The sequence below is a fragment of the Pleurodeles waltl genome, chromosome 6 (assembly GCF_031143425.1).
Source record: "Pleurodeles waltl isolate 20211129_DDA chromosome 6, aPleWal1.hap1.20221129, whole genome shotgun sequence".
In the NCBI taxonomy this organism is placed as follows: Eukaryota; Metazoa; Chordata; class Amphibia; order Caudata; family Salamandridae; genus Pleurodeles; species Pleurodeles waltl.
The window spans coordinates 1,195,421,056-1,195,443,598 of NC_090445.1; the positions used below are offsets into that span (position 1 = coordinate 1,195,421,056).

General features: G+C 42.0%; 1 long non-coding RNA gene across 1 annotated transcript in view; it reads left to right on the forward strand.

Moving 5' to 3' along the window:
- The window catches only part of LOC138300737 (uncharacterized), a 1,159,497-nt gene that overhangs the window by 549,069 nt on the left and 587,885 nt on the right, over positions 1-22,543 (forward strand). The window contains exon 2 of the long non-coding RNA XR_011204994.1: positions 2,543-2,618. This is a non-coding gene — a long non-coding RNA (uncharacterized lncRNA). The remainder of the gene's footprint in view (positions 1-2,542; positions 2,619-22,543) is intronic.

Below are 22,543 nucleotides of genomic sequence, written 5' to 3' on the forward strand. Positions count from 1 at the left end.
CCGGTTTTTCTGTACCTTTGTCTCCATCGTTTCCCACCCCTTCTGATCTTATTTCTCTTCAAGTTGTTTTTGTACCTAAACGTAATCTCTCCATTTCCACTAAAAAATTCGAAGCACTGCAAGGGGTTTGTTTTTAAGGGCCACTTTCTCTTGAAGTGCTACTATCTAATGAAGATACAGAGCTCCCACTAGACAAGTCAGTATCACCGGGGTCACCACCTCTTCTTATTATGGGTTCATGATCTTTCACATTGTCATATTACACATCATGGTAAAGGATGTGTTTTGTAAGTTGTCCTCCCAATCTTTAAGTGATTCCTCGTCCAGATCCTCATAGGTCGGAAAGATTAAAATCCTGAGACCTCTGGGTATCTTGTTATCTAAGTATTTTTGTAGAGTGATTCCATCCCACCATCTGGCCAGTTCTTGTTTTTTTTTATTTCTCCAGCTTTTGAAATTTCACTTTTAGGCTATTAGTCTTCTGTGTTGGTACATCAGTTGGGTTGGCACTAAGTTGATGAGTAAATAGATCCCTTGCCAATTCTTCACGATTATCCTTAAAACGTGACATGGTGTGTACTGAAGTAGGGAGTGCGTAAGAGCCTTAAAGAAGAAACAAGCAAAAAAAACATGCAGCACGCTCATAGGTAACGCACAAATCCCCATAAGTGCCTAGTTGTCCACAATACTATGTGAAAGAATAATTATTTCTAGTATCAAACGGCTTACAACTCCACCAAGGCCCCTGCTGCATAGAGAGCCTGAGAGGCAGGAAAAGGCCCCAATGAAATAAAATTAAACAGGTGGTGCACCACTGGGAAAGCAACTAATTAAATACAGTAAAAAGAGAGTCCAATACTCCAGTAGTAGTGATATTTGTGACCGGTAAACAAAACCTTAACATTTTAATTCCAGTCAATGCCCACTTTGAATAAAACAGCTTGTAATATAAAAAATACTTAACAGTTAACTTGTCTTTGCCATCTCGGACTTCCGGTGACATTTACAATCTATAGGGCCAAAGATATAATCAGAACCATTTCAGTGGTAATATTGGAGCAGGTTGCACAGTTACCCCTTATGCATGACATGTATGTGCTTACTTTAAACGATTGTGTATATGCAATAAGTAAACATCAACCTTAAAGGAGAGACAATTCATTTAGGTGCTACCCTCATAAAAACATAAATATCAAACTAATTTGCATTTGGCCTACTCACTAGGCAGCCTGAGGAATGTGGCCTAATGGGTATGTTGAAACATGAGTGTTCACAGGAGTGGTGACATTGAGTGTTTTAAGCTTTTTCGAAAGTTCTAGTACATCAGCTAAGGAAGGCGATGTGGTCTAGTGGCCAAGCTAGCAATCTGAGGACCTGGATTTGATTCCAGCTTGGCACTGACTGAAAATTGTACAGTCCTGGGAAATAACTTATTCACAATGTGCTTAAAATTTAAATGTATGAGATACTAGTGTAAATGTCTGTAACCAAAGGATATGTCACCACTTGATTAATACAGTCTTGCATCATTTTCTATCATCTCCCATATTGGGCAACAGTCTATGGCTCTTGCCCAAGGTCCATGCTATGGGAATACCAACACATGAATGCTTTACATTGTGAACGGGTATCTGGCTTATTATCCTTCCTTTTGATCTTTTGGTGAGTCACTTCATTTTGTGACCCACAATTTTCTATAACCTAGTTTATTCTTCATACCTCAAGTGTACGTCTCAATGTCTGTAGGAGCACTTTATGGGGCACATTGAGAGATTCCCCCACAAACATCTTCTTGTTACCTTGAAGCATGTTATCAATATGCAGTTCTTGCTGCTCTTAATCAGAAAAGAAACATTTTCAGTAAGCCTTCAGTGCTTTTATTTCTGACATGCACAGGACTCGTTTGGTATAAAACATCTTGCCGACATCCGATGCTCGCAGGTCTGGTGGACACACTGAGCTCCAACAGTGCTCAATGTCTTAGGGGAATACATTGGTGAAGACAAAAGATCTGGCTTTAATGTGCTACTGGAGGAAAAAGCAGTCATGGACATATGCCTTTTCCATGCGTTTGCGCATTAAATCTGGACCTACTGGTCTTCCAAAGGTATATTCTAATAGTGTCTCGACCAGCAGTGTGTGAAATGATAGCCCCACCAACAATGGCCCCCTCCAGAAGTTTGCACATCCAAAAATGAAATTATGTGTTATCTCCTTTATATCATTCTGAACTTGATGGGGGACTTCAAGCTACTGAGACAGCTCTGGAAACAAATAAGCCCTATTCATGTTCCTCTTCAAATTAGGAATGGCCATCTATGTACACCATAATTGTGCAAATATGCATACTGAAAAACAATGTGAAATATCTCACAGTACTAATGAGTTGGGAGATAATTTTGATTTTGAAAGCAGAAACCATTTTTTACTATCATTGTTATTTTTTCAGTATTAAAACATTTATAGAAAATAAAAGGTTATTTTGCTGCTGTTTTTAAAATGTCAATTACAAAGATACTGACATGAATTTCTTCTCCCAAAGTGAGAACATCAGCACTTTTCAGTGGGACTGCAATCCTATTAATTAGAAAATACCAACACTTCTCCAAAAACAGAAGGTACTGTGTCTTCTTTTCATATCAACCTCTTCTTGTGATGTGCAAAAAATGTAGCAGGCGTCCACTTATTGCTGTCTTAAAGGGAGTGTCAGTCTTTATTCATATTAAAGTCATAACTGAACACAGACAAGAGTATTCTGGAAACAGGTGGCAATACATTACGTCCTTATCAAATAGTGGAGAAAAACAGACTAAAAAAGCAGACAGAGATCCAATTAAATACCAGTGGGGGGCATTGACACCAGAACCTTCAGTGAGGAGAAGCTACACAGTCCATGACTCAAATAATAGTATCATAATCATGTATTATTTGATTACAGGAAACTTTTATTCTACCACTACTCTATCAAACTTATTTTATTGTTTTGAAAAAGATTAAAGATATAGTGAATCTGCTACGGTTCAAACCTGAGACCTGGTGGTCATATACCAATGCCTGTAGTGGATATGTTAGTCGAGTGAGCTAAACATCCAGAATCCTCAGGTTTTTGAGATGTAGAGACTTCTGCTGGGAATTTCAGCCATTCTTAACACTTTGAAGTTTTAGACAACTTGCTGAAACAAACATAGGTACAATGGAAAAAAACAGTGAATAGATTTTGTTCAAATCTTATGTCAAAGAATGTATGTTTGTCGTATCATTGTGGGGTACTTTCTAAACTCTTAGCCTGACATAGTTTACCAACGTTTATTAATTGTGAAATTTAGGACTGTACATGTTTTATTAAACTTCTGCTGATTATACTTCTTATCTGATGATTTTTTTGCCAATTAATGATTAATGTGATAGTGAATTAAATAATAAACTAATGTTATTTAAAGGGGAATGGGAACTGTCCATTAGCTCACCATCAGTCTATACCTTGAATGTTGCTTTTGCTAGAAATTTTATTTGATTTATGAGATTGTAAGAACTGCCGATAACGAGTGCCTTAAATAATTACTTTATTTGTTTTAAGATATATCGCAGAAGGGAGACAGCGCTGCCGCTCAATCCGCTCCAAACCGTCTCTTCATACACCGTTCTCGAATGCCTCGATGCGCGTGCAGAATTCCCAGCGCGAGGCAATCGAGAACGGTGAGCATTCTCAACTACCGACACTACATATCTTCTCTCTTTACAGTAAAAACAATATGAGAATAAACAATGTATGTATTCCTATAAATAAAACAGTTGCCTATAAATAAACAGTAAAACATTACTATAAATAATAGTCTTTTTCTTCGGGTTTACAATAAACAGTTGAACATCCCAAAACGCGTATCTATAGAACATTGCTATGAATAATAGTCTTTTAATTTCTTTGGTATCACAATTCTCCTGCCAAATCTACTCCACCTTTCACTCCTACAGCCGATTTCATGCAAGCCACTAGAGTCTCTGGAACTGTCATGTGACCTCAGGTCATTTGATGGAAGATGGCGATCATCAGAGCTCCCTGAATCCACACTATGTTGACATTGATGAACATGTTCTTCTCTTCCCTCATTCCTCTCTTCCAACCATTCTTTCCACATATGACTCTTCGGAATACTAATCTCCGTTCCCGAGACAACTCTGGAATTCTTACACAGTGACAAAGCTGATATATGCCACACTTTACCATCATTGAGTCGTGCTGAATTATTGTACACAGCAATTACTCTCATGGGGGAAGAAAATTTACTTTGTCCTTTAATAGTGTGATTATTACTCTTGACTCTCACAATATCTCCAACACACAACCTAACCTCTTTGCACTTGTGTATGTCATCATAATACTTCTTATAGTTATCCTGAGCTTTCCCAATATTTGTCTTCACTTCTTCCGGACTCCATTCTACTCTTTTTGCAGCTTTGAGCCAACCAACATTATCTTTTGACATGGGAGTTCTACCCCTCATGAGTTCAAACGGACTAGTATTAGTACTGTTACATACAGTAATCCTAAAAGCCCACAGGGTTTTCCATAACTTTGTTTTCCAAACTAAATTATTGCAATTAGACCACTGAATCATTCCTTTAAGTACACGGTTGAACCTTTCTACAGAACCATTACCTGCAGGATGGTAAATTGAAGTAGTATGATGCCTTATCCCATTCCTTCCCACATAATCTTGGAAAGCAGAAGACGTGAATTGTGTCCCATTGTCCAACACAATACATTTTGGTAAACCTTCTCTTACAAAAATGTTATCCATAAATTTGATGATACTGCTTACATCAGCCTTCCTTACAATCGCTACCTCTGGCCACTTAGAAAAGTGATCTACAAGTACTAACAAGAAAGTCTGCTCTTCACCTTCACCAGTTGGTCCCATGACATCAATACCTACTCTTTCCCATGACATGTTTGGAGAAGGAATGGGGTGTAAAGGCGGTTTCAACACCACATGCGTTTTATCTGCATTTTCACAAACAGGGCAATCTCTCACCAACCTTTCTACTTCCTTATCTATCCCTGGCCACCAGTACCACTGTTTCACTCTATTCTTAGTTTTACCGATGCCTAGATGGCCTTCGTGGCAAATCTCAAGAATTTTCCCTCTTAAGGTGAAGGGAGGTATTACCTTCCCATTCCTAATAAATAGACCTTCTTCCATAGATAATTTGTCCCTTACTTCCCAAAAAGGTAACACATTTTTATTAATCATTTTCTTTAACGGCCACCCTTATCATGACACTCAATTCTTTCATTACCTCATCCAAATTCTGCTCTGTATTCCATTCATCTCGCGTGATACCTTTGCATATACTTTCCTCCTCAATAGCCACCCACATGTCTTCTTTCCCATCTTCATCAGTGTTCTGAAACTCTTCAATATCGTTGGATGGCAAGGGCATGCAGCTTAAGAAGTCTGCAACTGTATTCTTCACTCCAGGTAAGTATTGTACCTCATAGTTGTAATCAAACAAACGCACAGACATTCTGGCAAGCCTAGGAGAAGCTTTATACAACCCCTTCGTGGTTAAAACTTTCACCACAGGTTTGTGGTCACATCTTAATATGACTGTAGTACCCCACACATACTGTCTAAAATGTTCCATTGCCCATACACATGCAAGTGCCTCACGCTCAATAACTGAATACTTCTCCTCAGATGTAGTTAATGAACGTGAGGCAAAAGCAATAGTATCTTCATACCCCTCCTTATTAATTTGGGTGAGAACTGCTCCTATTCCCTTGCAACTAGCATCAGTGGTAATAACACTTCTAAGACTTGAATCAAAGCCTTGCAATGGTGGAGCATTGCAGATATCATTTTTCAACATGTCAAAAGCATTTTGACACGCATCTGTCCACAAAAACTTGTTTTTTGCTTTAAGCAATTGCCTTAAATCATACGTTTTCGTAGAAAAGTTATTAACAAATTTGGAATAGAATTCCACTAAACCCAGAAAAGCACGGACCTCATCCTTATTGTGAGGATTAGGTGCCTTTCTTATTGCAGACAATAACTCTTCCTTTGGTTTAATTCCCTGAGCAGATACAACATGCCCTAAGTAATTGACATGGTCACAAGCAAATTTGCATTTACTAAATTCTGCCGTCAGGCCCTTTTCATCCAACGTATTCAATACTTTTAATAAAGTTTGGTCATAATCATCCCTTGACCTACCCATCACCAGGATATCGTCTTGGAAGACCATCGTATTATCTATTCCTACAAGGATTGAGTACATTAACCTTTGGAACATGGCTGCTGCTGACGCCAAGCCAAATGGTACTCGTCGAAACCTGTAACACCCAAAGGGTGTAATGAAAGCGGTCAAGTCCCTACTACTGGGATGTAACAGTACCTGATGATAGGCCGCTTTTAAATCAATAGTAGAAAACCATTTCATTCCTCTAGTGCGTGATAACATTTCACTAATATGCGGTAAGGGGAATTGATCAACTAGTATATTCTTATTAAGATCTCTTAAGTCGATGCATAATCGTAAACCCCCATTGGCTTTCTTCACCACGACTAACGGGGCCACCCACTCAGAAGATTCAATGGGTTCTATAATTTTCTCTTCTTGTAGTTTGTCCAATTGCAACTTAACATCTTCCTTTAGGGAAATTGGAATGTTTCTTACTTTATGCACTTGTGGGACAGCATCCTTTTTTAAATGAATAAGGTGCATAAAGTCTTTCATTTTTCCAATCTTCCCCGTAAATACTTTAGAGAATCTCTGCTGACCAGTTGACCAATTCCTGACCCTTTTTCTATGGACAATACAGGTTCAGGATTATTTGGATCCAATATTACGCCCAATTTCCTCTGATCAATCCATCACAAAACGGAAGGACCAGTGACTGCAATATACAATTTTCCGGTCATTTGTCTGTCCTTATACTGGAATTCCAATTCCTTGTAGCCTAACAATTCGATAATCTCACCAGTAAATGTCTTGATTGTTATGTCCGGTGAGCATAACTCTTCACCCACAATATGCTTGAGACTCTTTTCCCACACATTTTGATTAATAATAGTATATGGAGAAACTGAATCTACTACAATGTGCATAGTCACACCTCCCAGCATAATCTCACAGCTTGGTTTTTTCATTCTATTTTTCTCTTCTTGTTTCGTGCAAAGAATAGTATCTTCATCAGAAGAATTTACACACAAAATACACATGTTCAAATCATCATCCTCTGAAGAGTTTGTGTCTACAAGATCCAGGATTTTGCTACCTCCACTCTTCCTCTGACACACTTTTTGGAAATGACCTACAATTCCACATGTTAAAAATTTCAGTTTCTTTGCCGGACACAATTTATCATTCGCCAAGTGGTCATAACTGCCACATCTATAACACTTCTTTTTATCATTCTAATTATAATTCTTAGATTCTATTCCTATTCTCCTTGTGCTTCTCTTTTTAGAATCTTTACTGTGTATTTTTTCCTTCACTCTTGCAATTATGGTCTCTTCGCCTTTATTTTCACTTAAAACTTCTTTCGCACACCTTCCCGTCAATTCTGCCCTTTTTACAATATCAATGACTTCCTGCAAAGAGCTTTCTCCTTTGGCCCACAGATTGTCTTGAATATTCGAGTTTGACGATTGCATAACAATCTGGTCATGAATAAGCTCATCATGTAAATCACCGAATCTGCAATTAATTGCTAAATTCTTTAAGGCAGATACGTAATCCTCTTCTGGTTCCTCCTTCCCTTGTTTCCGATGAAAAAACGTATAACGATCCACAGCAATGCACACTCTAGGTCTGTAATAGTTATCTAAATCTTCAAGCGCATTCTTATACAGGTCGCCATCACCCGCTTGCCTAGGTTTCTTATTAATGTTTTTAAAGATTTTCAGACCATCTGGTCCTAAACAATGCAAAAGGATCCTATATTTTTTCTCAGCTGAAAGTTCTTCTTCCTCCTCAATGGCAGAGATATAATTCCTGAAAAATTCGCTCCATTCTTCCCATTTTATTATTGGTGAATGAGCAACAGGAATAAAAGATTGTGGAAGTGATAAGTTCCAAGGATTGTTAGCCGCCATATATTTGCACTGTCTCCCTTCTAAAGATTACTATAATTGCTAATAGTAGGTTATAGATGGTTTAAATAAAGTGTTACAAGTACTAATAAACCAATTTCCAAATTCAAATTATTTCTAGAATTATCATCTTTGTAAAAAGTCCAAATGACAGCTAGCATATACTAATCAATAAAAACTGCCTTTTTAAGTTGGCACGAACTGTCCCAAATTAAGATGTCTGCCGCATAGTTGACATGTGACTTAAAATGGCTGCCCCTCTGTCAGCCGAACTGTCCCAACTTAAAATGGCTGCCGCTTTTAAAATGACATGTGAGCAATCCAAAATGGCCGCTTAAACAGTATGACGTATTAGTTAAGGCAGTACCAGTAACGGTACACACCCACCCGGTGAAGACGATCCTCAGCTGCAACGTGAATGCTGCCCAGCACTGGATTGATGAAACAGGCAATTTTCGGCTGCAGCGTGAGTGCTGCCCAGCGCTTGACTCACCGGAGAAGCGGTTGTTCACAACGCGGCACACTCGTCATGAAAAATACCGGTAGAGTTCTTTTCCACTCATCGCCAATTGTAAGAACTGCTGATAACGAGTGTCTTAAATAATTACTTTATTCGTTTTAAGATATATCGCAGAAGGGAGACAGCGCTGCCGCTCAATCCGCTCCAGACCGTCTCTTCCCACACCGTTCTCGAATGCCTCGATGCGCGTGCAGAATTCCCAGCGCGAGGCAATCGAGAACGGTGAGCATTCTCAACTACCGACACTACAGAGATGTTCCTGTTTTAAAAAAAAAAAAACGTTTAAAGTTATTGTTTCTTGGCAATCACATTGATGGAAGTTGTGTGAACACGACTGAAATCTTACATAAAAATTTCTTAGTTTAAAATAGTACATTTAACTCCAGAAGGGTACCAGATCACTTCTCTACTAACAAGTTTGAAGGCTGAGGCCTGCATCTCTACAGAGAACAATGGAAGTGATAGACAAAGAAAATACATGAATGGGAGGCAAGGTATTGTAGAAAGTGGATAGAAATGAGGATAGAGAGTGGGGATCTGCTGGTGACTTCAAGAGATAACCAGTCCATAGTTTGTGGATGGGGTGGAGATGTAGGTGTATGACTAGTTATGGGAGCATCTGTGAAATGAGGATCTTTTATACTAAAAGCTAGGGGATATGGTTGAGCAATGAGGAAGCCTACCAGGGGATCATTCCAGGCCACATTTGTTGGAGCATGAGAAGGATTTCTAAGTGTATGTATGGTTTATAGTTTTAGTGATATCTATCTCCTTAATCCATGTGCACCGCTGGAAATGATAATATATTTGTCTTAACATGGTAGTTTGTGAATGTTAAGAGTGTTACATCTGAGATGGGCCAACTTAAATTTTTGTTTGACTTTCCTGGGGAGCCAGTGAAATTCTGATAAGCATGTGACATGATTTTATTGTTCTACGCCAGAAATGTACTGAGTGATTTAGAGAATAACTGCTCTTGATAAAGCCAATGTGGTGTGATGCAGACTAGCAATGTCTAGCAATGTCTGAATTCTCTAAATTGATGCTGGATATTATTAAAGATCAGCAGTCGAGAAAATGTCATCTGATGGATTAAATGCTTTATTTTTTCAGCAGCATGTTTACTGATTTCATGATTTCTTTGGCATGTACATCTGTAGTGAGCTGAGTGTCTGCCAAATCCTGGGGCTGTTTCATGTGAAAGTTCATTGAGCAATTACAATTTGCACTCTGGAAATTAGAAACTAGGGAACATGTTAAAGTATGCAGCATCTTTTTGTGTAGTGCAGGCTTGCCAGTACCTTAGCCTTTTGGTTCTTTCAGAATCTCAGAGGCAGACTGAGGTCTGCAATTTGAGGGGTTTCTCAAAGGCTAGCATTCTTTGGGGTGACATAGGCGTTTTCATGATCCCAACACGTGTCTTGTAATCTATAATAAAGTATGTCATGTTTTTTTTTGGGGGGTATTGCCTTAGAGAAGTTCAAATCGTAAAACCATCCACATAACCTGTATCAGCTAAAGAAGTCTTATGTTGTGGGGGCCCCAACTGGCTTCCTGTTTAGTGACTGGTCATGTGCACTTCCATGCAATAGTTTGTCAAAGCCTTTGTTGTGGGTGTTTGTGACCAATCTATTTCTTATCTCTGACTGGTTTAGATTTGTGACTTAGTTGGGCAGACTATGTAACCAACATTTGCCTGGCAGGCCCATCACTTGCAATATATAGTATTATGTTGCTTCTCCTTGTGATGAACCCAGAAGAATCAAGTCAGGCAATTCATAATATTGTTAATGACTCCAGTAGTTCTTCTGGATATTGTAGTAATTTGAACAATATAATTACAAATAAGAAACCATTAGTGCTGGATATAGATCAATTAATCAAGGATTTATAAAGCACAGCAAATCACCTGTGGGGGTCTCAAGGCACTGGAGATGTTAACTGCTTGGTGGTGATATGTTCATTCGAATAGCCAGGCCTTGAGTGATTTCCTGAACTGCCGGAGCGATGAGGTCATCCTGAGGACAGGGACATGTCGTCCCTAGCTTTAGCCGCTTGGTTGAGAAGGGGTGTCCTCCACCTTTGCTTCTGCAGATCCAGGGGTTTCAGCAAGGGAAACGTTAGCGGATCATAGGTGTCTGGTCGGTTGGTGGAAGGTTATGCATTTGTTGATGTATGCTGGTCCTTCATTGTGCAGGGTTTGTATGTGTGGGTCAGCATCTTGAACTGGCATCATTTCTGGATTGGTAGCCAGTGTAGGTACTCGAGGTGGGGTGTGAGGTGAGTCCATCTGGTGAGGTCGAGGATGAGTCTTGCAGCTGCGTTTTGTATTGTCTGTAGTCTTTTCAGACACGTGAGGTGATCCCTATACAGAGTGTGTTCCTGTAGTCCAGCCAGCTAGTTATCAGGGCAAGTGTGACAGTCATTCTGGTGTTGACTGGGAGCCATCTGAAGATCTTGCAGAGCATGCATTGGGTGTGCAAGCAAGCCGATGAGACAGCATTAACCTGTTGCTTCGTAGATAGCTTGCTGTCCAAGATGGTGCAGAGGTTGTGGGCATGATCTAAAGGGCGGGGTGGGCCGGGTTCAGCAGGCCACCATGTGTCGTTCCAAGGCGTTGTTCCCTAGGATGAGGATTTCCATCTTGTCCGTGTTGAGCTTGAGACAGTTGTCCTTCATCCAGTCTGTGATGTTCATTACACATCTGTCGACGTTGGCTCTGGTGGTGGAGGGATTTTCTGACAGCGAGAGGATGAGCTGTGTAGATGGGCTGGGATGGACATTTTGAAAAATTGTTCTGCTGCACATGGATCCATTTCGTGAGAAGAGTAGGACAAATAGTTGGAAGAACATAAATTAATGAGTCAGATTAGAGATAATATGGTAAGATGGCAATCACTAAATCTGGGGGTCTATGGAAAAGTGAACATAATAAAGATGACCGCACTGCCAAAATCTAAACATGTTTAACAACAGTTACAAGCCAGTGTTGCCCAAAAATAGCTTTCTGACACTAAGAAGTTGTTGAAAGATTTATGTTGAAAAGAACTAAACTCTTGTTTTCACTGAAGGGACTTCATATTTAAATGTAAGTTTTGGATTGTCAGACTTTAGAAACTATTAGAAGATACAACTGGAATAAAACTGTACCAAAAGGCACAAAATGAAGGTGATGTTAAATGATATGGATGGTACAAAAGCATAGACCAATAGTTTCCAGAAATTGAAGACAGTATTGCAAAAGAAATTGAGGAAAAACAATTTGACCTGTGATATCTATGACCACGCATCTATTTGGAATAACAAATATGTTTGCCCACCCCAAACCGAACAATAAAAAAACGATGAAAGTCTGTTTAGATAGTGAAATATCTAGATTAGATCAGACCACACAAGTTTTTGTTTGCATTTTCATTACAATCTAAAGTATTTTATAGTTATCTGGGATTCTAGCCATAGTTACATAGGAAATGTATCTAATTGGTATAAGCTATTGGGTATACATCTGACAAATAAATAAGAATATTAAAAATCACATGCAGCTTTTCGCATAGCTGTTCTCTTATTAACATATGTTGATACTGATTAGTCAATGTTTTATTATGCATTATCATTTATCATTTATATGGCTCGTTTTAAGAAGCACAGGTTTATGCTGGGAAGATCACTCCATGCACTGAATGTTCAATATTATCAACATCTGGTATTCTGGCAGACTAAGCTTTGAATTGTTATAAGGCCGATATTAGTAGCATCTGCTATTAGCAACATTTAGAAATGGAGGTAGTACTGTTTTTAGCACTATATATAACCATTATATATAACCACGATATTACTATTATGATTTAATACCATTCACATTAAGTTCTTGATTCATTCGGAAAACTATAGAAGTATTTAATACATTTTGTGTGACACCTCTGTTTATTTGTAATTTAGTGACACATGTAATACCTTTTATTATCACACTTGCATCTCACTATATTGTTCCATTTAACTTACTGGCATGTTCCACTCAATCCGGCCACTAGGGCATATAACAATAATGAGACCATAACTATAAGACGGACTTAATAAGTGAAAGTATTTCTTTGTATGTGTGGCGGTATGAGCATCAATAACCTCTAACAGTGCATGGCTACATCATAGAGACAATCTGTGCATTTATGACCCAAGGTGGTATTAACATCGACTCTGGAGAACAGGTGAATCAATGGCTCAGATAAGGCATGCCTGGGTATACCAAGACAATGTTTGCATCACTGGCTGCAGGCAGTAATGAGCATCAATGGCAGAGAGAGCAATGACAATTAATGGGGATAGGGAGTGTGAGCATCTATGACCCAAGACAGTTACATGTGTCTGTAATAGCAGTATGCATCAGTGGACCAGCACAGCACAGCTAATCATTAGTAGGTCATGTTTCTACTGCCCAAGACATAAGGCCCCTCATTACAATTCTGGCAGTCCTATGACTGCCAGACTCGCAGTGGCGGTCTGACCGCCACATTATGACCATGGCGAAAGCGCCACGGTCGGACCACTGGCACTTCTAGTTTCCCTCCACAGGAGGGACTGGCGGTGCCGGTGGTCCTAATCCGCGAGGACAGCTCTGCATGCAGCACCGCCCTGGGGATTACAAGTCCTCTCTCTGCCAGATTTTGCATGGTGGTCCCAAGTCCACCGAAACGCTGCGCAGACGGGAATTGTGTTTAATGACTATGGGGGTGATTCTGACCGCGGCGGATGGCGGTCGCCGCCCGCCAAGCGGTTCCCGCCGAAAGACCGCGGCGGTCATTCTGGCTTTCCCACTGGGCCGGCGGGCGACCGCCGAAAGTCCGCCCGCCAGCCCAGCGGGAAACACCCTTCCCACGAGGACGCCGGCTCAGAATGGAGCCGGCGGAGTGGGAAGGTGCGACGGGTGCAGTTGCACCCGTCGCGAATTTCAGTGTCTGCATAGCAGACACTGAAATTCTCCGTGGGGCCCTCTTACGGGGGCCCCTGCAGTGCCCATGCCATTGGCATGGGCACTGCAGGGGCCCCCAGGGGCCCCGCGGCACCCCCTACCGCCATCCTGTTCCTGGCGGGAGAACCGCCAGGAACCGGATGGCGGTAGGGGGTGTCAGAATCCCCATGGCGGCGGAGCGCGCTCCGCCGCCTCGGAGGATTCTCAAGGGCAGCGGGAAGTCGGCGGTACACCGCCGACTTTCCGTTTCTGGCCGCGGCTGAACCGCCGCGGTCAGAATGCCCAGCGGTGCACCGCCAGCCTGTTGGCGGTGCTACCGCCGACCTCCGCCATGGCGGTAATTACCACCAGGGTCAGAATGACCCCCTATGTATAGTAGGAACATGGATATGAATTTTGACAAACGATTGTGTATAATATTAATATATAACATGGACTGTGTCCTTGACATATGAGAGTTGGTGAATTTTTAGTCTTACTATTGTGGTAACATATTTTTAAAGTGTGCTACGATTTTGTTTTAATTGAGTATAAATAAACAAAATTATGTTTTAACTATAACGAGACAGAAGTGAAATTATATTTGGTTTAGACATTTTAACTTCATTAACAGGAGTGATATTTATTTGTATGGTAAGGATTTGATATGAGAATAAGCACAAGAGGGAAATTTGTTTTGTTTGCTCAGGGTGCTGGTGACACACCACAACTCAGCATCTGCCATGGCCTAACTTTGAAGGGGCCTGTAGGAGGCTGGCCTGACTTATAGTGGGTACCTTGTGGTACTTACACCCTGTGCCAGGTCCAGTTATCCCTTATTAGTAGAATAGAGGTGTTTCTAGCAGCTTAGGCGGATAGAAGGTAGCTATGGCAAAGCAGCTTAGGCTAAACTAGGAGACATGCAAAGCTCCTACTATACCACTTATATCATATAGCACAATATCATAAGAACACACAATACTCAGAGTTACGGAAAATAATTTTATGGCAATATGCCACAAGTATCTCAGTGAGTACCCTCAGTAAGAAGGTAAGTAATATACACAAGTTACATGTACACAAACCCAAAACAGGTAAGTAAGAAAAGTAATGCAAGCAGTGTAGAATTACAATAGGAGGCAATAGGTAAACATAGGTCTAGGGGCAACACAAACCATATACTCCAAAAGTGGAATGCGAATCACAAATGGACCCCAGACCTATGGGAGCTTGTAGAGGGTCGCTGGGACTGTAAGAAAACAGTCAGGGTGTCCAAGATACCCCACCCCAAGACCCTGAAAAGTAGGAGTAAAGTACACCTACTACCCCAAAAGGACACAATAGTCGTGATAAGGGGATTCTGCAAGAACAACAAACACTAGCAAAGCACTGAAGACGGATTCTTGGACCTGAGGACCTGCAAGACAAGGGGATCAAGTCCAAGAGTTGCGATAGTGTCCAGGGGGGGGCAGGAGCCCAGGAAACCCCGGATGAAGGTGCAAGGAAGCTGCCTTCGGATGGAAGAAGCTTAGGATTCTGCAACAACGAAGAGAGCTAGAAACTTCTCCTTTGGATGGAAGATGTCCCACGGCGTGCTGAAAGTTGCTGAAGTGTTCCCACGCAGAAGTACCGCAAATAAGCCTTGCTAGCTGCAAGGGTCGTGGTAGAGGTTTTTGGGTGCTGCTGGGGACCAGGAAGGACCAGGATGTCGCCCCTTGGAGGAGGAGACAGAGGGGGCGCTCAGCAACTCAGTGAGCCCCCACAGAAGCAGGCAGCACCCGGAAAAGTACCCGAACAGGCACTTAGAAGATTTGTGAACCGGAGCTGGCTCAGAATCACAAAGGAGGGTCCCATGACGTCGGAGGCCAACTCAGAGGGTTGAGCACTGCAGGACCGAGTGCTGGGGACCCAGGCAAGGCTGTGCATTAAGGACATCCTGGAGGAGTGCACAGGTCTGCAGTCTAGCATGGGGAGGCAAGGACTTACCTCCACCAAACTTGGACTGAAGGATCACTGGACTGTGGGAGTCACTTGGATAGAGTTCCTGTGTTCCAGGGGCCACGCTCGTCAGGATGAAAGGGGACCCAGAGGACCGGTGATGCAGTCTTTTGGTGCCTGCGTTAGCAGGGGGAAGATTCCGTCGACCCACAGGAGATTTCTTCTTGGCTTCCAGTGCAGGGTGAAGGCAGGTGACCCTCAGAGCATGCACCACCAGGAAACAGTTGAGAAAGCCGGCAGGATGAGGCGCTACAATGTTGCTGGTAGTTGTCTTGCTACTTTGTTGTGGTTTTGCAGGCGTCCTGGAGCAGTCAGCGGTCGATCCTTGGCAGAAGTCGTAGAGGGAAGTGCAGAGGAACTCTGGTGAGCTCTTGCATTCGTTATCTGAAAAATACCCCAGAGGAGAGACCCTAAATAGCCAGAAAAGGAGGTTTGGCTACCAAGAAAGGAGGACTGGCTACCAAGAAAAGTAATAGCCTATCAGAGGGGGTCTCTGATGTCACCTGCTGGCACTGGCCACTCAGAGCAGTCCAGTGTGCTCTGAACACCTCTGTTTCCAAGATGGCAGAGGTCTGGGACACACTGGAGGAGCTCTGGGCACCTCCCCTGGGAGGTACTGGTCAGGAGAGTGGTCACTCCCCTTTCCTTTGTCCAGTTTCGTGCCAGAGCAGCGCTGGGGGATCCCTGAACCGGTGTAGACTGGCTTATGCAGAGATGGGCACCATCTGTGCCCATCAAAGCATTTCCAGAGACTGGAGGAGGCTACTCATCCCCAGCCCTTCACACCTATTTCCAAAGGGAGAGGGTGTAACACCCTCTCTCAGAGGAAATCCTTTGTTCTGCCTTCCTGGGCCAGGGCTGCCTAGACCCCAGGAGGGCAGAATCCTGTCTGAGGGGTTGGCAGCCGCAGCAGCTGCAGTGGAAACCCCGGAAAGGCAGTTTGGCAGTACCCGGGTTCTGTGCTAGACACCCGGGGGATCATGGAATTGTCCCCCCCAATACCATAATAGTTTTGGGGTGACAATTCCATGATCTTAGACATGTTACAGGCCATGTTCGGGGTTACCATTGTGACGCTATACAAAGATAGTGACCTATGTATAGTGCAAGTTTGTAATGGTGTCCCCACACTCACAAAGTCTGGGGAATTTGCCCTGAACGTTGTGGGGGCACCTTGGCTAGTGCCAGGGTGCCCACACACTAAGTAACTTTGCACCCAACCTTCACTAAGTGAGGTTTAGACATATAGATGACTTATAAGTTACCTATGTGCAGTGAAAAATGGCTGTGAAATAACGTGGATGTTATTTCACTCAGGCTGCAGTGGCAGGCCTGTGTAAGAATTGCCTGAGCTCCCTATGGGTGGCAAAAGAAATGCTGCAGCCCATAGGGATCTCCTGGAACCCCAATACCCTGGGTACCTAAGTACCATATACAAGGGAATTATATGGGTGTACCAGTGTGCCAATGAGAACTGGTAAATTTAGTCACTAGCCTGCAGTGAAAAATGTAGAAAGCAGAGAGAGCTTAAACACTGAGGTTCTGGTTAGCAGAGCCTCAGTGATACAGTTAGGCACCACATAGGGAACACATATACGCCACAAACTTATGAGCACTGGGGTCCTGGCTAGCAGGATCCCAGTGACACATAACAAACACACTGACAACATAGGATTTTCACTATGAGCACTGGGCCCTGGCTAGCAGGATCCCAGTGAGACAGTGATAACACCCTGACATATACTCACAAAGAGGCCAAAAGTGGGGGGTAACAAGGTTAGAAAGAGGCTACCTTCCTACAGGGCCCAATACCAACCCCCGCACGAATTTAAATGACATTCTTTCATGGCATGTGCCAAACGGTCTGTGCTCACGCATTGAGGCCGGGTGGCACTCAGCGAGAGACAGCACCACTGAAGTTGCTGTGGGGTGAATTCACGTCCCCTTAAAGTAAGGTTTGGTAAAGAGCCATAGCATGACTAATAAAGACAAAGGGATGCAGTAATACTGGAGCACAAACTCCAGTCACAAATAACAACTGGTCAGCCATGCTCTGTAGATCAGAGTAAACAAAGGCTTATCTTCATTATGCATCAGGTGTGGGTGCAGAAGTCTAACTCTGTTATGACTGACAATTACAACATCATATGGTTGTATTGTGGGTTGATCCGCATATAAATGACGTAACAATGATGGATCTTGCTTCTGTCCAGCACGGAAATCAATGATCTTCACTTTATTTTCCGGCAGTTACATTTAACTTTAGAAAACATTGACGATTCTTTTAAGAATATAGAATGCTTGTTCAAATGGCAATTTTTTCTTCTGTGTTCTTGTGCCCTGTAGTTCAACACCACCACAATTTTTTGAAAAAACATAACGGCAGAACTATTGTAATTGTTCTATAAGCTGTCCTTTGTTGCTGTACCATCTGCTGCTATGAAACCGCAGTGTGTTGACACTTTTCACAATGACTCTGGTACATTGCTGGCACATACACTAGGCTAAACTCCAGCCAATCCCTCGCTTGAAATGTGTTTCATAATATCTGCTACCATTAACGTGAGATCAGCCAGGCTGTATATCTAATGTGTTCATATGGAGCGAAGTTCATTAAAAAAACTGCAGCATTTCAGTTCTTTTAAATAATATCAGCATTGAAGGGCTACAGTATTAAAGACAAAAAAACACTCCCTTACACACAATTAGGAAACGTTCTTCATTTACTGCCCAGCTGCAGTATCTTGGGAGCACAATTTCTAAGTTGGCTCTCATACTGAGGATGCCATTTATAAGACAGATTTACCAGTACCATTGGCAAATGGTTATTGGACACCCGCCATACGAAAAGCAGCACTTAAAAATCACTTTCCTAGTACAATACATACAGCTTCCCCTAAAGTGTTGCATCTCTCTTGGGTGCAATGTGTTGAAATATTTAAAATGCAGTTTTTAAGTTTCGTTAAAGCAATGATTATCATTTAGAAAAAAGAGACGTTTAATTGATTATTATTCGTTTCATTATTTACTATTTCGCTGATGAAGGAACAGAAACTGACAATGCCTAACACGCAATAACAGTTTGCCATAAGACATTTAATAATGTAATACAAACAGGTTCCCTTGAATCCTATGGAAAATGGGAGGAAAGGGGGGCGAGGACCTCGTTGGAGCGATTGACCGAGCAGAAAGAAGGAGAAAGAAAATACCATACAGGACCAATGTAAGGAGGATTGGTCTCTGTTATCATTTGTGACATGTTTTTATCCATGTTAAGTAGTGTTTCTATTTTTTTCTGGAAGGACTGGAAGTTCTTTAAAGTGGTCAGCCACGGTTGAATGTTGAATAGAGTAAAACTTAAAGCTGTGGATATGATATCATAAAACCAATCTGCAGATAAAAGTATACAGTACAGATGAACATACAGTAGGCACCTAGTGAAAGCTGGTGGTTGGGTCAGTGTGAAGACCACATCAAACCTTGCAAATTACAGAACCTATCAAACCTCACTTAGATTGGGAGAATAAAATAAAGGAAAAGGCTTCCTGACAGAGATCAGGGATTAGGGTATTTCGATTTGCTAGGCACCCCATAACACCTACGCAACTACAGAGAGAAAGGAGTATCCCCACAATTCGACTAACTCCCAACCAATGCTTCACATATCACACGGTGGAGTGAGTTGAAGTTGCGGCTAGTCACTCATGCATTTTTCAGTTCTCACTGAAAGATGTTCTTATATGGATGGAAAGGCCACACACACTTACTAGTGGCATGCTTCATCATAGGCCAGTCCATCCCACCAAACCACGATGATACTGGCTTGGCGGTCTCAATTGCAGCCCCACTGGAGAACTTGCTCCTGTTGGGACAGGGAGATCAGAATAAATTTACTTCTGGTTAGTAAGAACCAGGGTTATAGAAGATGATTAAAAATACATTTGTGCCTGTCTAAAGATAATACTTTGTTAGTGACGACCCGAGGTAAGGTTAAAACCAAGTCAGTGGTGTAACAATGATTGCAATTAATCAGTACACCCTAATCACTTAACTTATGTAAATGCCAACATGTTTCGGCCTCTATAAAAGTCCTTTGCTTGGAAATCTTGTCTAAAGCAAGTCTTATGGCCTTCATCAGAGCAGAAGTCTTAGTCCAATGTCCTACAGTCTGTGACATGTTGTACAGTAAGACTAATTCCTACCTGGTTCTCTAGGCGTCTCATAGGAATATGCGTAAAACAAAATTGAGAAGTATCAATTAAATTGTTCTCCACATTCCTTCCTTTTAGATATAAACATTTCCCATGGAACCTCAAACCCACAAAATCCTACATACATATTCAGAACAGTATGAAACTTCTTAAGGGTAAACATTCTAAAGGACTTATACAATGCATTCATTTTCACCATACATGCTTACTTACCTCACCCAGAAGGTTAATGGTATACCGTATTATTCTCTCACATTGCTTTTAAAAACTCTGTCTTCAAGTGGTATTAAGGGAGTTTATGCGCATCCACTGCACTATAATTTTATCCAAGGCTTGCCCCACATATTGTATACTCTTTTTCTGGCCCCCCTGAGGCCCGTGTATTGCCAAGTACAACCTGTCATATTGAGATATTAGTGTGAAACGCACTCAGGTTCGGCTAAACATGTGTTCGACTATGGACAATCTTCACACACAAAATCCATTACACATTCGTATTGTCATATTATGATGCTAGGGATATTAATCTGGGATGCTCATCGGCTCCTATTTGCCACGTCATCTTCACACTACATCACTCATCATCATCCGCACAGTAAAACAACACCATACTCCTCTGGAGAAAGATCATGTATCGATCCCAATGGGACTTTGATACTTAGTATGCCGCTAAAGTTTCCATGCCACAAATGCTCATTTGACTGAACCCACCCTGCCACCACCTTACTTTGTCAATGAGGGTCCTCCACCGTTCACACCTATTTTTGCCCCCTTCATAGAGCTGCCACTGCTGCCTTCAGTGTCTTGAGGTGGGTGATTTAAACCCCGCCCTTTCATTGTTGTACCACCAATGTGGTGTCCGTCTCCCTTTGTGATCATCCATATGCGTCACAGAGGGGATCATGGAAGATGTAGTGTACTCCCAATGCTGGCCCAGCATAGCAAGTCTTCCCCACCATTGTGTGACAGAATACTGGCTGAGTTGAGTACAATATTTTTCAAGTTCTGCATCCTAGTTACTAAAAGTAGGGGAACTAACCCCGCTCCTTCGTTGTCATGCTCTCAACACTGCATTAATCTCTCACTGTTATGTTAAACATTTACGCTACAGAGAGATTAATGGGAGATATAGTGTCATCCCAATGTCTGTTGGTCGTCTCAAGTGTTCTCCATCATTTCGTGGCAAAATTGAGGCTGAATTAAGTGATTTCTTTGGCTCTTCACCAAAGGTTATTCTTATTCCAATTACATTTTTGTTATGATGCACTAAAGATCCAGTTGTTTCTTGACAAGTCATTCGGCGGGATAGTTGCCAGAAGAATACCTTCCATTATCAAATGGGCCTCTCTACTTTACATGCCGGTGCTCACATCTGCAGTGGATACATTGCGTATGGACCTGTACACAGTTCTAGTCCTAAGCCCAGTGACCAGAGTTCTATGTCTGTCCTGGGGAAGAGTTCTTGAAGCAGCATCTCTTCTTTTGTAATATCATGCCTATGGTTTGTGGATAGACCACAGATTACTCTTTCCTACCCCTCATTCAGCTGATTTCCAAGGGATTTCTTCATTAAGTCCATGCACATCAGTGCGTAGGCGAAACACTCATCTCTGTTTAAAGTGGAATCATTTTCGTGCTAAATCTGTCCCCTTTACATGTTCTATTACCAACCATTTGAAATCATCAGTTCTATGTCTTGCCTCTATAAAGTGGTGCATCATCTTTGTTGTTGTTTTTTTACACCTAAATGGGCTCCTATGTTCATTAATGTGTATTTTTACTGATCTTGTGGTCATCCCTACATATCTCAGTCCACACTGGCAAGTTATTACATAGACCACATTTTTTGTGTTACAATTAGAGAAACTTCTTAGCTCCCACGGCTCATCAAGCCCTAAGTCTAGGGATTTTTTGCTCTCTGTCAAGTGGCAGCAGGGCCGGCTTTAGGGTAGTGCAAACGGTGTGCCGCAGCAGGTGTTGACCCGGACTGGGTGGCGCTGACCTCAAGTGGCTCTGTTTTAGCAAGAACTTATGAAACTTGCGATTTAAAAGCACCTGCTGAAAAGTTCCTTGTTCGTCCAGCGTTCAGGAAACAATTAAAATGTCAAGACACCTCTTGTGATTAATGTTCCTGCTGGGGAGAGAGATGGGAGTTTTGTCTAGCAGAAGCTTTGACTGGTCATAAAGTAGCATAGAGGGTTAAAATGCATGTTGCAAAGAACAGGTCTGTATTGTATGTGGACAGCTAAGTAGATTAGTAAAGCCAGCCTTTACAGATGATTTAAAACAAATGAATGTATGTGAGAGAGGCTATGGAGAGATAAGGGGCACGTTTTCCGGGTGGTAGTAAAGGAATCTGAGGGGGTGGTCATGGGGTGGTGGTGAGGCGCCAAAGAAATGTCACACAGGGCGCCACCAGTGTTAAAGCTGGCCCTGGGTGGCAGATATTTCATCCACCCCAGAGAAAATGTCCCACTACCCTGGGAAGATCCCAGAATGTCCCTTGTGTTTCTACCATTTGTATCTTCTGCTGTCTGGTGTGTACTACCCAATCCAGTAAACTACTTGCCCGTTTCAACGAAAACATGGGTGGTTTCAGATTCAGTCCTCCTGCTCTCAAAAGTCTCTGATGTGTCCTAATAATCTTTTGTACCTCATTAGAGAGAGGACTGTAAGTAGCAGTGCTTAATTTGTGCTTGTTGTTTCCGGTGCTGAGCACCGGCACTTATTTGTGAGGGCTGGGGCTTATTCTTCTGCCTCAAGCATTTGC